We start from the raw sequence: 14166 nt of genomic DNA on the forward strand, positions 1-14166 counted from the left end.
TGAAAGATGAGTCAGAACATCTGCTTCCCTCAAACAATTGAAACATGTCTCTACACAATAAATCTCTCCACCTCCTATTCGTAATCTGTTTTAATTGCATAGTATATGGGGAAAAATAGCTCGGTTTGAATTGTCTGAAATTTTACCTGTTCTAGTATACACGAGGGATGGAGTTAACTGAGCTCACACAAGTGTCTTTTCTTCCTTATGCTATTTGCATATGATTGTGTGTGTGGTGCACTGCTCTGTGGTTGCCTCAGTGAATGCGTGCCCATCGGTGAGTGAGTGAGTGAGTGAGTGAGTGAGTGAGTGAGTGAGTGAGTGAGTGAGTGAGTGAGTGAGTGAGTGAGTGAGTGAGTGAGTGAGTGAGTGAGTGAGTGAGTGAGTGAGCGAGCGAGTCCAAGTGGAGAAAGATGAGGAAGTAGAGGGAGAGAGGAAGCTGACAAAGGAGGCTAGAGATCTACGATGAGAGAAGGGTATCGTGCAACGGGAGCAGGAGTAGGTTGTGATTCCTCAAGAAGAGCATCTTTCAGGATTTGGATCCAGCCAGAAAGAGGGACACCCACACAGCTGTGTCAGCGCCCTTACAAGTACACTTCGTTCCGCTCGGGTTAAACGAACAGAGGAAGAGAAGGTAGCATTACTTCCTTTAGTGAATCGGCTTGACAGATGGCGGAGTGAGCTTTGACTCCACTCCATAACCAGGTAACAAATGTCACTTCCTGTTCCCGGCATTTTAATAATACCCACAAATGCTGCATGCTGTGTGTCCTGCCTGCATGGCTTTTTGCCTTGAATGTGCTTGAGTGAATGAGCCAATCAGGGAAATGTGATGCTTTCATGATGTGTTTGACTAGTGTCAGGAGGGATGTGATAGCTTGCAAGTACTTTGACCCGATCACCACCCCATCACAACCGAGACTGAGTGGACTTATTTAACTTGTCACGAGGCTTGAGATAAAGGTGCTTCTGCTGTCAGATATTCTAAGGTAAAGATGAAAGGTGTTGCTTTGGTGTCAGATCTGTGTTTCTCACCTTCCGACTGCCATAAATAAAGTCAGTCTTCAGTGTGCTAATTGAGAGCAGTAGCTTGCTCGAAATATGACGGAATGTCTTTAAATAGGAAATATGTCAACTTTTTTAAACTGGAACAAATTTATAAAGTTGTAAATGTTCGTTAACCTTCCTGGTGGTACCTTTGTGATGAGAGACAGAATGCGAAACAGCTCACATCAGTGAAACTTCTTTATTTTCTACTTTATCCTCTATTTGTAACTGAGGATTAGCATCAGGTGACTTGGATAAAGGCCATCCTTTCTTTTTATAAACACAATGTTCTCGCTTCTCCCCAACATCTGACACCATAGGACGCATATTGTTTAATTTCCTGAAGAAAATAAAATTCTGACTTTTTTTTCAATCTAGGGAAGTTTGCTCCCAAAACAATAGCATGTTAGTCAAACATGCGCACATGGTCACCATGATCTTGAAAACAAAGCTTCAATCTGAACATTGAACTGACCTTATTAACAAGTCAGCACTATAAGTGGACAGTGAGTGTTATTTTTGAAGCCGTTTCCGACCTTTAGCTTGCGCAAGATGTTATCGATGACGTGAAATGCATGGGGATAAAGACAACACAGTCCATTAATCCCTATTTGCAAGGCTAGTGCACATGCAGTGAAATCCTGAGGTGTGAATGTCCCATGAGTTTACAAACAATTTAGATCTGCACAAAATTTTGGTTGAAAAAGCCATCCAGCCATTTTCCAGACCAATCCTCATTGGTGTCTCAGGGTGCTGCAGCCTATCACTGGCGTCTTCGGGCACGAGGCAGGAGGCCATCCTGAATTGGTTGCTAGCCAATCGTGGGGCACACGCAGACAAACAACCATCCGCACTCACACTCACACCTCTGGACAATTTGGAGTGTTCAATCAGCCTGCCATGCATGTTTTTGGAATGTGGGAGGAAACCGGAGGACCCGGAGAAAACCCACGCGGGCCCAGGGAGAACATGCAAACTCCACACAGCGAGGCCGGACGGGTTCTCGAACTTATGATGTCTGCACTGTGAAGTCGGCATGTTAACCACTTGTCAGACATATGTCAGAATTCTCCATCACCACTTGAATACAGTACCGCCCTGGTTGAAAAATCATTTCTGAAAAATGCATAAGTCTGAATAAATTCTGCATCCACATTCTCAATTATCAGATCACAAGTGACTGACATGGTAAACTAATAGACGACTAAAGTCATTTAATTTTCATGTCAAAATCGCTGTAGCTGATGTCGCCAGGCAGAAGTTGAAAATCTAAAATGAAATCCTCCCTTAGCTGAAGTTTGTGAACAATAAATAGTTACCTGTTTTTTTCAGTGTTTTATTTCTTTATAAATCTCTTTCTTATATTACATTAGCCACACAGTTAAATCAATAAATAAATAAATAAATAAATAAAAATTGGAACAGATTAATAGTATTTCCATTTATTTCAATGAGAAATCTTACATTGATTTTGGAATGTGTTTGCATCGACCTCACAGAACCAAGTTTTGAATTTGAGGTTCCTGAGTAAAAACTACAGAACACACCACCAAAAAAAGATACACTGTTAAATTAGGCATAGATTTTCAAATGACATTATCATTCATTTGTTCTGATTGAGACTATGGACTATTTTCTCCAGGCTCTCTCAACTGGCATAACTGTCTCTCACCCCAAGTCGGCTAGGAAGGTCTCTAATTTACTCGGAGTGGTATAGAGAATCGATCGACGGGATGTCATGGTAACTGTGTGAAAGGCAACAGCTATGACGAAAAACCATTTCTTTACAGTTTTATTTTTTTTGGGGGGGTTGTATTTTTTGTTTTTTTGGATCAAGCAAGGTAACTGCCAAGGCTCTTATTTTCGCTCTGGTGGGGCAATTATGTTTAAAATAGATTTTGTTTACTAATCCCTATGTTAATAAACAACCTGTATGAACATTCTTGCAGTAATCGCCTGTATGCACTTTCTCTCATAAAAATGGAAGGCTTTGCATGCCTGGCATACTTGACCGGTATTAGATGGTGTTAATGGGAGTCATATTAACCCCATTTTGTGTGCAGGTGTAGAGATTTTATGAAGTAATAAATCGCATTTGGACTTAAACAGCCCTTGACATATTGATGTGAATTTATATCTGAAATATGTAGGTCACACTATACCAAATATGAAGAGGTTATAAAGTCTTTTTTCATCAATTTTGTCACGTTTTGCATGACAGAAGGTGGAGGACTCAAAAATGGAGGGAGGCAGGGAGGAGCGAGGTGGACTGAACAAAACATATTTAAAAAAATACTTGCAGGTGTACAGTGGAATAACCAAAGTAGACAAACAGCCCTGAAAACCACAGGACACCAAAGAAACAAAACCTTATGACATAAACAAAAACATGACAGGTGCGCACAGACACACAATCATTCAACAAAGGCCGATATAAAAAATAAATTGGAACAGATTAATAGTATTTCCATTTATTTCAATGAGAAATCTTACATTGATTTTGGAATGTGTTTGCATCGACCTCACAGAACCAAGTTTTGAATTTGAGGTTCCTGACACTTCTGAGTCACTTTTTAAAGGCTGCATATTTTATTATTCTTTCCATATCGTGATAGTTTCCACATTCAGTTCTATGGCCATTAAGCACGCTTCTACTGCTGCTGAATTCTTCACCTCATCGTTATCCAGTGAATAGTTCATGCCCGTATGCCTGATTAAATCCAGAAGGCGGCATGTTTATATTAGTCAGTCTAATATAATATAAACAGTCAGTCGTGTCATTTAGTTGATCACAAACAAAAGCGGTACTCCCTTAGCTCCAGCATTATTTTACTTTTAGGAAATTTGGCATGCATTTTGCATACATTTTCTCTGTCACCATGAGGTTTTAATGAAAGAAGAATACAATTGTTAATTTATATTGTATATACAGTGACGTGAAAAAGTATTCATACCCCTTGAACACACATTTTGTCACGTTCTGACCACAAATATGAACATATTTTATTGGCATTTTAAGTGAAATACCAACACAAAACGGTTCATAATTGTGAAGTAGAAGGCAAATTATACATGACTTTCAAATTTAAAAGAAAATAGAAAACTGAAAAATGTGGCGTGCAAAAGTATTCAGCCCCCTTTTCTCTGAGTGCAACCTTGCAGTTGCTTTCAGAGGTTGCCTGATTATTGTTGATGATCAGCTGTTCACTTAATGATCAAATGGATCTAACCTTAATATATCTTAGTATAAATACAGCTGTGCTGTGATGGCCTCACAGGTTTGCTAAGAGGACACTGGTCAGTGAACAGCATCATGAAGTCCAAGGAACATACCAAACAGGCCAGGGATAAAGTTGTGGAGAAATTTAAAGCAGGGTTAGGTTATAAAAAGATGTCCCAAGCTTTGAACATCTCACAGAGCACTGTTCAAAGCACATAGCACTGAGCACTGTTCATCATCAAGAAATGGAAAGAGTATGGCACACCTGCAAACCTACCAAGACATGGCTATCCATTAAAACGTACATGCCGAAAAAGGAGAGCACTGATCAGCGATGCAGCTAAGACGCCTCTGGGGGAGTCTGTCCATAGGACAACAATTAGTTTTGCACTGCACAAATCTGGCCTTTATGGAAGAGTGGCAAGAATGGAACCATTGTTGATAAAAAGCCATAAGAAGCCATGTGGAGGACACAGCAAACGTGTGGAAGAAGGTGCTCTGGTCGGATGAGACCAAAGTGGAACTTTTTGGCCGAAATGAAAAACATGTGTGGCGGAAAACAAACACTGCGCATCACTTTCAACACACCATCCCCACTGGCAAACATGGTGGTAGAGCAGCATGGGCAAACTACGGCCCGCGGGCCACATACGGCCCGCCGAATTTGCCCAAATTATAGTAAAAACAGTGTCTGAAACTCATGACAAAAAGTCAGCAGACAACAGGGCAGATAACTGAAAAGTTGCCTGCCCCATTTTTCACAACTTGAAGCACAATGAGACAACAAATCACATTAAAAAAACATTGTCGCAAAACAAAGTTTTTTTTAAATCAAGAATGTACCTATTACAAATGCTACCTTGTTTAATTTACGGTAAATGTGCATGGCTGTAGATTTTGCTGCAGTAGTCGATTGGCATTGTGGTGCACAATGCAACGTTTGCATTGCGTCCCATGAGCCACTAAGCCCCTTTCATAAGTCTCACGTACACTTCACAGTCAGGGTTTAATGTAATTTACGTTTAGTAGCGTCACATATGTTGTTAGCTTCTTTTGAATCTTTCTTCTGGGCTGAGGTTCTGTGCATCTATTTTGGAAAATGACATGCAATTGCACGTGTAACTCCATTTCGAACAAAGGACTCTGGTTCTTTGTACAGATGGTTATTCTTTAATGTGATTTTACACCAACGTCATCACCATCACCAGCACCACCACCACCTTAGAACACTTTCACGAAACGGAAGAATACTGCTAGCAAAAAGTGAGGGAATCTCTCGGTTTGTATATCCTACAATGGCTTTAAATGTGGATCCAAGCACATGTAAGACAATGGACAAAATAATGTATAACTTTGTATGGAAAAATAAAACTCATTATATAAGAAACTCAGTCATATCCAGGACGGTAAAGGAGGGAGGCCTAGATTTTTTGGACTTTACTTCTCTAAACTATACGTTTAAGATTAACTGGCTGCGTAATTATCTGTGTAGCCCTGATGCAATCTGGAATTTCATTCCAAAATCCATGTTTTCCCGACTTGGTGGTCTGTCTTTCTTGCTGAAATGTAATTATAAGGTTGAAAAATTGCCTGTTAACCTATCAAAATTTCATAAACAAGTTTTATTAGCCTGGTGCCTAATGTATAACCATTCTTTCTCTCCGCATTCATGTATGATCTGGAATAACTGTCATATTTTGTACAAAAACAAATCACTGTTTTTGTCGAGATGGATTGACTGGGGTATCATTTATGTAAAGCAACTTTTTAACACAAACAATGATTTAATGAACTATGCTGAGTTTCTCAATAAGCATCAAATCCCTGTGACCCCTAAGGACTTTGCCATCGTTATGGATGCCATCCCAAGTGGTATCATAAGCCTGTTCAAGGGTCACTCCGCTACTCCCGACAGACCACCGCCAATTCCAGTGACAGAAACTGCCCTGGGGAAACTCTGTTTCTCATCAATTGCTCGAAATCGGAACCGTGCAATTCGACATTTGTTTCAAAAATCTTTTGTGACGGTTCCCTACGTTGTTCATCACTGGAGAACGTATGTCCCAAATATTCCATGGGAAAAGGTTTGGACCCTCCCATATAAATTTTTCATCACCAACAAACAAAGAGAAATAACATACAAACTTTTGCACCGTTGCTATCCTGTTAAACATAAGATACGGTCCTTACAGGATATATCATGTACATTTTGTGAAGCTGAGCCTGAAACTGCAACTCACCTCTTCTGGGCTTGTCCCGAAACTACTCGCTTCTGGAAACACTTTGTCAAATACGTTCAATGTAAAGTCACTTCTCTGTTCATATTTCATTACAAAGACATGCTGTTTGGATATTACAACAAGACCAACGATAAATATTTTATTATTAATTTATTAGTTTTTCTTGCCAAACATCATATTCATAAATCTAAATTTTGTGGGAGGAAACCACTATTTGTAATATTTCAAAATGAAATGAAACTATATCAGAAAACAATTCAACCATCTGCCGACCCAAATGCTATCAAAACACATGATTTGTTGATGAAATATGGCATAGGATGATGTGCTTGCCGAAATCATCTGGTGTCCCCCCCCCCCTCTCTTTTTTTTGTCAATTTCACTATGTTGTGCAGACTCGATGGAATGTTAAAACCCCTGGCACCCCCCTTCCCCCGCTCTCTCTCTCTTCTATTTTGTTCTTCTCTCCTCTTCTTCTTGTGAAATGATTATCTGTCAGGAACTTCTATTTCCTGTGCGATCAGGTACTGTCTCATACGCGATTATGTCACCTAATGTATGTTGCCAACTATTTGGAAAATATCAAGTATGCAGAAAGATTTGATGAGACGCACCTCAGATGTACTTTTAGAAGCTCCACAAGCTATTCAAAACCAATGGTTTTGTTTACTTTTGTTGTGTTTTGTTTGCAGTGTTGTTTGTTTGTTTCTATTACTTTGTATGTTTGCATGCCATTTGAATTAAAAAAAAAAAAAAAAAAAAAAAAAACCTTAGAACACTTTGCCCGCTTTCTGTCCGAAATAGAAGTATTTGGTCTTTGTTCTTTTCCTTGCTACACAGCGCAGCGATAAAGCTTGTCGATCCTTGCCGACTTCTTCTTAGTAAAATGAAACTTAAATACCATAGAGCAGGAAGTAAATCTCTACGGGAAATCACAAAAGCCCAACGCAATGTTAAGAAAATAAAGCACAACCATTTGCAGGTCAACTACGGGACATCGGTCATAAACAAATGCATCAGCTGCAGTTACAGCACGACTTTATAACGCTTGCGAAAGTCCGGAAGAAAGTAGCAGGCTTCTGATTGGCCGCCGTGCCGAGTATGCAAATTTCAACTGCAGGTAGCCTATGTCTGTGTGCTCGGCGACGGTACACGTGAATTGTTTTTCGCGTGAAGGCGAGGGCGTCAGTGGAGAGTTTGTTGAGCGCGCGGTCAGGACAAACCATCTATGATTTGCCAGAATTTAACACAAGTAGGTATTATTGAGCTTAAATATTTCGTTGTGTAATAATATGTTTTGAATGTTGATTCCATTTTTCAATAATTCTTGATTTCTTTAACTTTGCTCCTTCAATGAAAGCTTATTAAAAACAGACGCAATCTTGATAAATCACAGCGCATATGTTATTTTAATCTATTTCCATTTCCTCCTCCAAGTATCTACGAAATAGTATGTAAACGCCATATTCCTTGAGACCATTTTTTTTGTTTCCCACTGACATCAGAAAAACGTTTTATAGCATCTAAAATACCCAAATCAGGCAGGCTGATATTTTTAGTTAAATGAAAAACGCCAATAAAAATGACTTCAAAATGAATCCGGAAATGGCCAGTTTCAGAAGGTCCTACCCCCTTGTTCGTGACGTCACGCCAAGACGTCTTGCCTTGCTCGAGAATCAAAACAATGGCTTCAGATTCGGAGAAGATGTTTTCTTGTTACTCATCCAGTTATGAATATGATTCAAATAGTTCTGAAAAGGAAAGCATAAATGTTTGCAATTGATTGAAGGAGTCCTCCCATATCAATTCGAGCCGTCAATGACAGCAATGTAGCACCCAGAAAATGCAGAAGATTGCGCCCAAACTCCGTTAGAAATGGGCTGATTTGTCAGCTGGGAATTTGTGTCAGCGAATATCAAATACAGTAAAGTCTCGTTATATCGATATCGGATATATCGATAGTCCCGGTTATATCGATACTATTTCTATGCACGCACGGAGAAAATTACATGCAAACAGGGTCGGATATATCGATAGTCCCGGTTATATCGATATTTTTTCGGACTCCCTTGAATATCGATATAACGAGACTTTACTGTAGTTGTCTTGGTGCAACACACAACGATTCACCATGGCACAATTTATGTGTTTCCCTCTAATTTCGTCATCAACACGAAGTTTTCAGACCAAACAAAGTACCCAAAATGCATTGTGTGTCGCTTTCTCGGTCAGGGGCGGTCCAAACGTGACGTCACATGGGGGTCGTCATCAACTCGAAAACATGACTTCATGAATATTCAGCGCAAGTCTTAAAACGTAAACTATAGCTATATGCTGTGGAATCTTTGTAAAATACGCTCAGTCAAAGTCATTTGAAGTGATTTTCTATCTATCTATCTATCTATCTATCTATCTATCTATCTATCTATCTATCTATCTATCTATCTATCTATCTATCTATCTATCTATCTATCTATCTATCTATCTCTCTCTCTCTCTCTCTCTCTCTCTCTCTCTCTCTCTCTCTCTCTCTCTCTCTCTCTCTCTCTCTCTCTCTCTCTCTCTCTCTATATATATATATATATATATATATATATATATATACAGTAAAGTCTCGTTATATCGATATCGGATATATCGATAGTCCCGGTTATATCGATACTATTTCTATGCACGCACGGAGAAAATTACATGCAAATAGGGTCGGATATATCGATAGTCCCGGTTATATCGATATTTTTTCGGACTCCCTTGAATATCGATATAACGAGACTTTCATGTTTGCACTGTTATGGGAATATATATACAGTAAAGTCTCGTTATATCGATATTCAAGGGAGTCCGAAAAAATATCGATATAACCGGGACTATCGATATATCCGACCCTGTTTGCATGTAAATTTCTCAGTGCGTGCATAGAAATAGCATCGATATAACCGGGACTATCGATATATCCGATATCGATATAACGAGACTTTACTGTGTATATATATATATATATATATATATCAAATCCTCTAATCTGCATACTCTCGAGAGTCTGGGATGTTCAGTTGTGGCATTCTTTGTGTTTTCAAGTGGTATCTCCTTCCCATGCAAGATTAAGTTGATTTGTGACCCAATTCGTGTCACCAACATACAACGTATCACAATGACAGTCCTGTCGATAAAGTGGTGTAAATCTCCATTTTGCTTCGATCCATGCGCTCTCCGCTCGGATTTTCTGGTTATTTATAAAGTGGGTAGTCAGGTCGAAATTGAGAAGACCTTTGCTGTCATCTTGTGAAGTTAGCCACATTCAATGTCATGCCAATGGCTCATTATGTGCTATTTTTAGCTTTGTGCGGGCAACACATCAGCTCTATTCTTACGAGACAAAGGAATAAAAGTTTAATGTATTCAAAAACCTTTCCAGCATGAATTTCAAACGCCACCAAATGATTTATGCACTGCGTGACTGTTTTATCAAACAAAGAGTATTGCTCTCTCTTTAGGGATCCAATTCTAAAACCTCAGACATGTAAATGCATACATTTTACATTTTAAGCAGTACGTAGTACTAACTAAGTACTACGTTCCAGTATAATATTTTAGGAAGCAAATTTACCTAGTTATGTGACAGTTCACCAGACTATCATCCATCCATTCATTTTCCGTACCGCTTATTCTAGGCTATCTCAGTTGTCTTCAGGCACGAGGCGGGGGATACCCTGAATTGGTTGCCAGCCAATCGCAGGGCACACAACAGTCACTCATACTCACACCTAAGGACAATTTATAGTGTTCAATCTGCCTGCCATGCATGTTTTTGGAATATGGGAGGAATCCCGGATGACCCGGAGAAAACCCACACGGGCCCCGCGAGAACATGCAAAACTCCACACAGGGAGGACCGGGTGGGGACACGAACCGGCAACCTCGGCACTGTGAAGACGGTGTGCTAACCACTCGACTACCAAGCCGCCTTCACCAGACAACAAAATTTTTAACTGTTCCTTTGTGACCTCAAATCTGGATGCAAATCCTTTACTGAATTGTCTTTTCATGAATTAATAAAGGAGCGTAGGAGGCAGAAAATAACATCTATGCATTTGGTGGAATGGAGTTGTAACTTCAAGCAAAAAGGCAAATGTCGAGGATGTGTCTTTTGCTTATACGATAATGACTAGCAAAACGCCTGCAGCTTCTTCAATAAATCATTTTTCACGCAGGCCCCCTTTTCTTGACATTTCCATTTTGATGGCCACCATTCCTTCCTTGAAAGTAATTCAATGAAGTGCAAATCTGGTTTCTTTACGGCAGTGACTCCAAGTATTGCAATTGCTTTGGTGTTTGAAATTGCTTGATCAGATTAGGTGAGGGGTTTGTCAAACTCAGGGGACACCAGGTGCCCTATTTCCATGCACAGTGCAGATCGACTGCATAGTGAAGTCTAATTGTACACATGGGTGGAATGTTACTTCTTTTTGTATTTTCAGAGGGAAATTCATGTTTGCACTGTTATGGGAATGAACACAGTTGCCTTGTTGTTGGATCCTTTTCTTTCATGTCTCAGTTCAAACTGTTTTAATGATGTCACAGAGAAAGTGCAACACGGCTGTAGAATGTTCTCAGCCACACAGGAAAAAAATATTGTGTCCAAAATGAATCCCTGTAATGAAATGCAAATGAAATCTGCCAGCAATAAGGGAATCCATTCAAGTCCCAAAACGAACATGATTGAATTCAATGGCGTATAATTACACACATTCCACGCGCAGAGTTCAAGTGACAAAAAAACTAAAATGAATCGAGCGGCATAGCAAAGTATTGACTGAGAGATTCTTGTCTGGCCAAATGTTGTTAAGTCTGAGGACCTCGTGAGCTAATGAATAACAGAGATGGGATTTTATAAGCGGCCCATTTGGCTGTTATGTGGTGTCTTTGAATGACAGACATCGTCCCTGACCGTGTGCCATGAATTATTCTCGGTGACTGTGCATTACAACATTACCATCGACCCAGGAATCCTCTCCCTGACAGTATTTGTGATTTGTAACTGCACTATGATCACACAGATCAACCAGACATGTTCGTGTCAAAAAATAGGTAAACATGAGTCAAGGTCAGCAATTCATTGTTATTACGATGTAAGTAAATGTAATATAGTACCTTTAATTATATCTCGAGCAACTGTGAAATTCCATGATTTAACATACATGTAGCTGCATCAATGACTCACATTTCAGCGGCATATTGGTTAACTGGTTAACACAGTGCAAAGGTATAGGGTTTGATTCCAGCTCTGGATTTCCTACGAGGAGTTTGCATATTTCATCCAATTCCCTGTGTGGGTATTCTCCGGGCAGTCCAGTTTATTTTATTAATCCAGTTTATTCCTCATTAGGGTCATGATAGGCTAATGTAACACTCCATATTCACCTGAGGTGTCAGTGTGGTGTCCTTCGATGACCTTTGCGCTCCTAATATGTGACGCTCAGAACAAAGAGAATTGAAAACAGTATAATAATACAAATAACTGATATATTGTTTGCCGTTTTGATAGTTGTGTCAAAGTAAATGTTTAGCCAGATGCTAATCTTCACTGGGAGTCACCACAGTCAATGGGCTTGGCCCGAAAGCATAACTTTTGTCCATATTATGTCGGTCAACAAGTCCCTCATTTGGTCATTCCAGCAATGATTGTAGCAATGACCCTGCATACAAGCAGTTTTGGGCCCTGGGCACTGAGTTCTCTTACGCCTCAAGAAGAACATCATATTCATCCTTTAAATAAATGATTATGTTCCTGAGTGTGCACACACTGTGTCCCATCATAGTTGATCATACTTAATTCATTAATGTTAGTTTCCTAACATCTCAAAATGGAATTATATGGATGGATGAATGTTAGAGTTCCTGGGAGAAATACAAATCAGAATCAGAAAACCTTTATTCGTCCCACAATGGGGAAATTTGCAGTCCACGGCAGCAAAATTGGTAGGGGTGAGTGTCGAAAAGAAAACAAAAAAACAAAGTATTACGTGTACAAAAAAAATGTCAGAAGACTGAACTGTACAACTACACAAAAATGTTTCAGAAGAAAAGAACTGAACAGTGTGCAAAGTATAAAATATACAGTATAAAAGCATATATGTAACTGTATTCATGCTAATTATGGTGGCTGTGTTTTTTGACCAAGAATAATATGAATAATAATGAAAAAAATAATAAAATAATCATTGACATCCACAATCAGTCAAAATGAGCTTCAAACGTACACCATCTTTGTCCAGTTACAGGTTCTCTACAGGAATAATCCACTTTGAAAAGGAATGTGTCACAATCATGCATTCAACGCAATCAATCAATCAATCGTGCTCTTCTACATGGCCTAGCGGCTAGGCCCTAGCCACTACGGAGTGTTAAGTGTTATCACGGATCAGAATCAGAATCAGAATCAGAATCAGAATCAGAATCATCTTTATTGCCAAGTATGTAGAACACACAAGGAATTTGTTTCCGGTAGAACACGCTGCACTAGTATCGTCGTCAAAAAAACTGCTAAGTGGCACTATACAGTTCCATTTTGGCTACTGTTGAAGAGTTCAAAGAGTTAATGGCTTGGGGGAAGAAGCTGTTACTGATGAGAAGATGTTACTGTAATAGCGATGTCGCTCTGCGGTCGGTCCATCTGTTCGCGACGTTAATGTATGGATGATGAAGTTCTCATGCTGTGCCGACACAAGATGGCTGGACTGCTCAGCTTCGTTCTGCTATGCGCTTTGCTTTCATTAATACTATGGTGGAGTGCACAGGTACACTTTCTTTTGCCATAAAACCACAGGTGTTTTGTTTTTTTTCCGCATTTTGCTTTCCAATGAAGCTTAAAAGAATCAACTCATCAAAACTGAACAGAGTAACTTGAACACTGCACTACATTCTTTCACAGCTCACCTCAGTTGAGCCGGCAAATGGCATTCGATGACCCGCAGCTTCCGGAATGTGTGAGGCTGTAATGAGAAACGTTGCCTGGCCATGATTAATTCATGATATTCCAGCTTCCACACTCCAGCCTTCCGGTTACGGAGTCTGCACGCTGGCGTTCCGCTCGCAACCATGCATGAAAAAAGATGGTTTGCATATTTGTTGTCACTTCCTTTTTCTTTCCGGTGTCGCGGCCCCTGCTTTAAATATTTTTATGAAAATTCAGTGGGGTATTCTCTTGAATCCATACAATAAGTTGATTCTTTGGTATATCATTTGACAGTGAAAAAATCAATTTAAACTGAACTCATTTACTGCCAAACGATGTGCAAAAATGTGTCCACTCCAGTGCCAGGGTTTTTGTCATTGTCACTTGAATTCCAGGACCCACAGATTATTTGAGTTTTAGGACTATATAAAAATTCAATGCAGCGTAAGAAACCTTAGAACTTCTTCTTTGATCAAAAAAATTATGTGGGTCAGAATCAGAATCAGAAAACCTTTAATCGTCCCACAATGCAGTCCACAGCAGCAATTTGAAAGGGGATGGGGTGTGGGGGTGAAAGGATAAAAAACAAGATATTCTAAGCATAGTAAAAATGTCAGAAGACTGAGAAGTATACTGAAAATGTGCAAAAAAGTTTCATAAAAACTGTACATAGAGCAAGTATCAAAGCAAAGATAAAGTGGGGC

General features: G+C 39.5%; 1 protein-coding gene across 5 annotated transcripts in view; it reads left to right on the forward strand.

Annotated features, from left to right (window-relative positions):
• Window positions 1-296: 296 nt before the first annotated feature.
• Window positions 297-14166, forward strand: part of gramd1bb (GRAM domain containing 1Bb) — a 72202-nt gene continuing 58332 nt past the window's right edge. For 4 of the 5 annotated variants that reach the window (XM_089013492.1, XM_089013493.1, XM_089013491.1 and 1 more), the window contains exon 1: window positions 298-705. The gene's annotated coding sequence lies outside the window, so the exon portion shown is untranslated. Of the gene's footprint in view, window positions 706-14166 lie in introns of all 5 variants that reach the window. The other variant, XM_089013490.1, reaches the window with a different exon arrangement.

Source organism: Hippocampus bargibanti, linkage group LG14, assembly GCF_051943395.1.
Source record: "Hippocampus bargibanti isolate YZ-2025 linkage group LG14, ASM5194339v1, whole genome shotgun sequence".
Taxonomy (NCBI): domain Eukaryota; kingdom Metazoa; phylum Chordata; class Actinopteri; order Syngnathiformes; family Syngnathidae; genus Hippocampus; species Hippocampus bargibanti.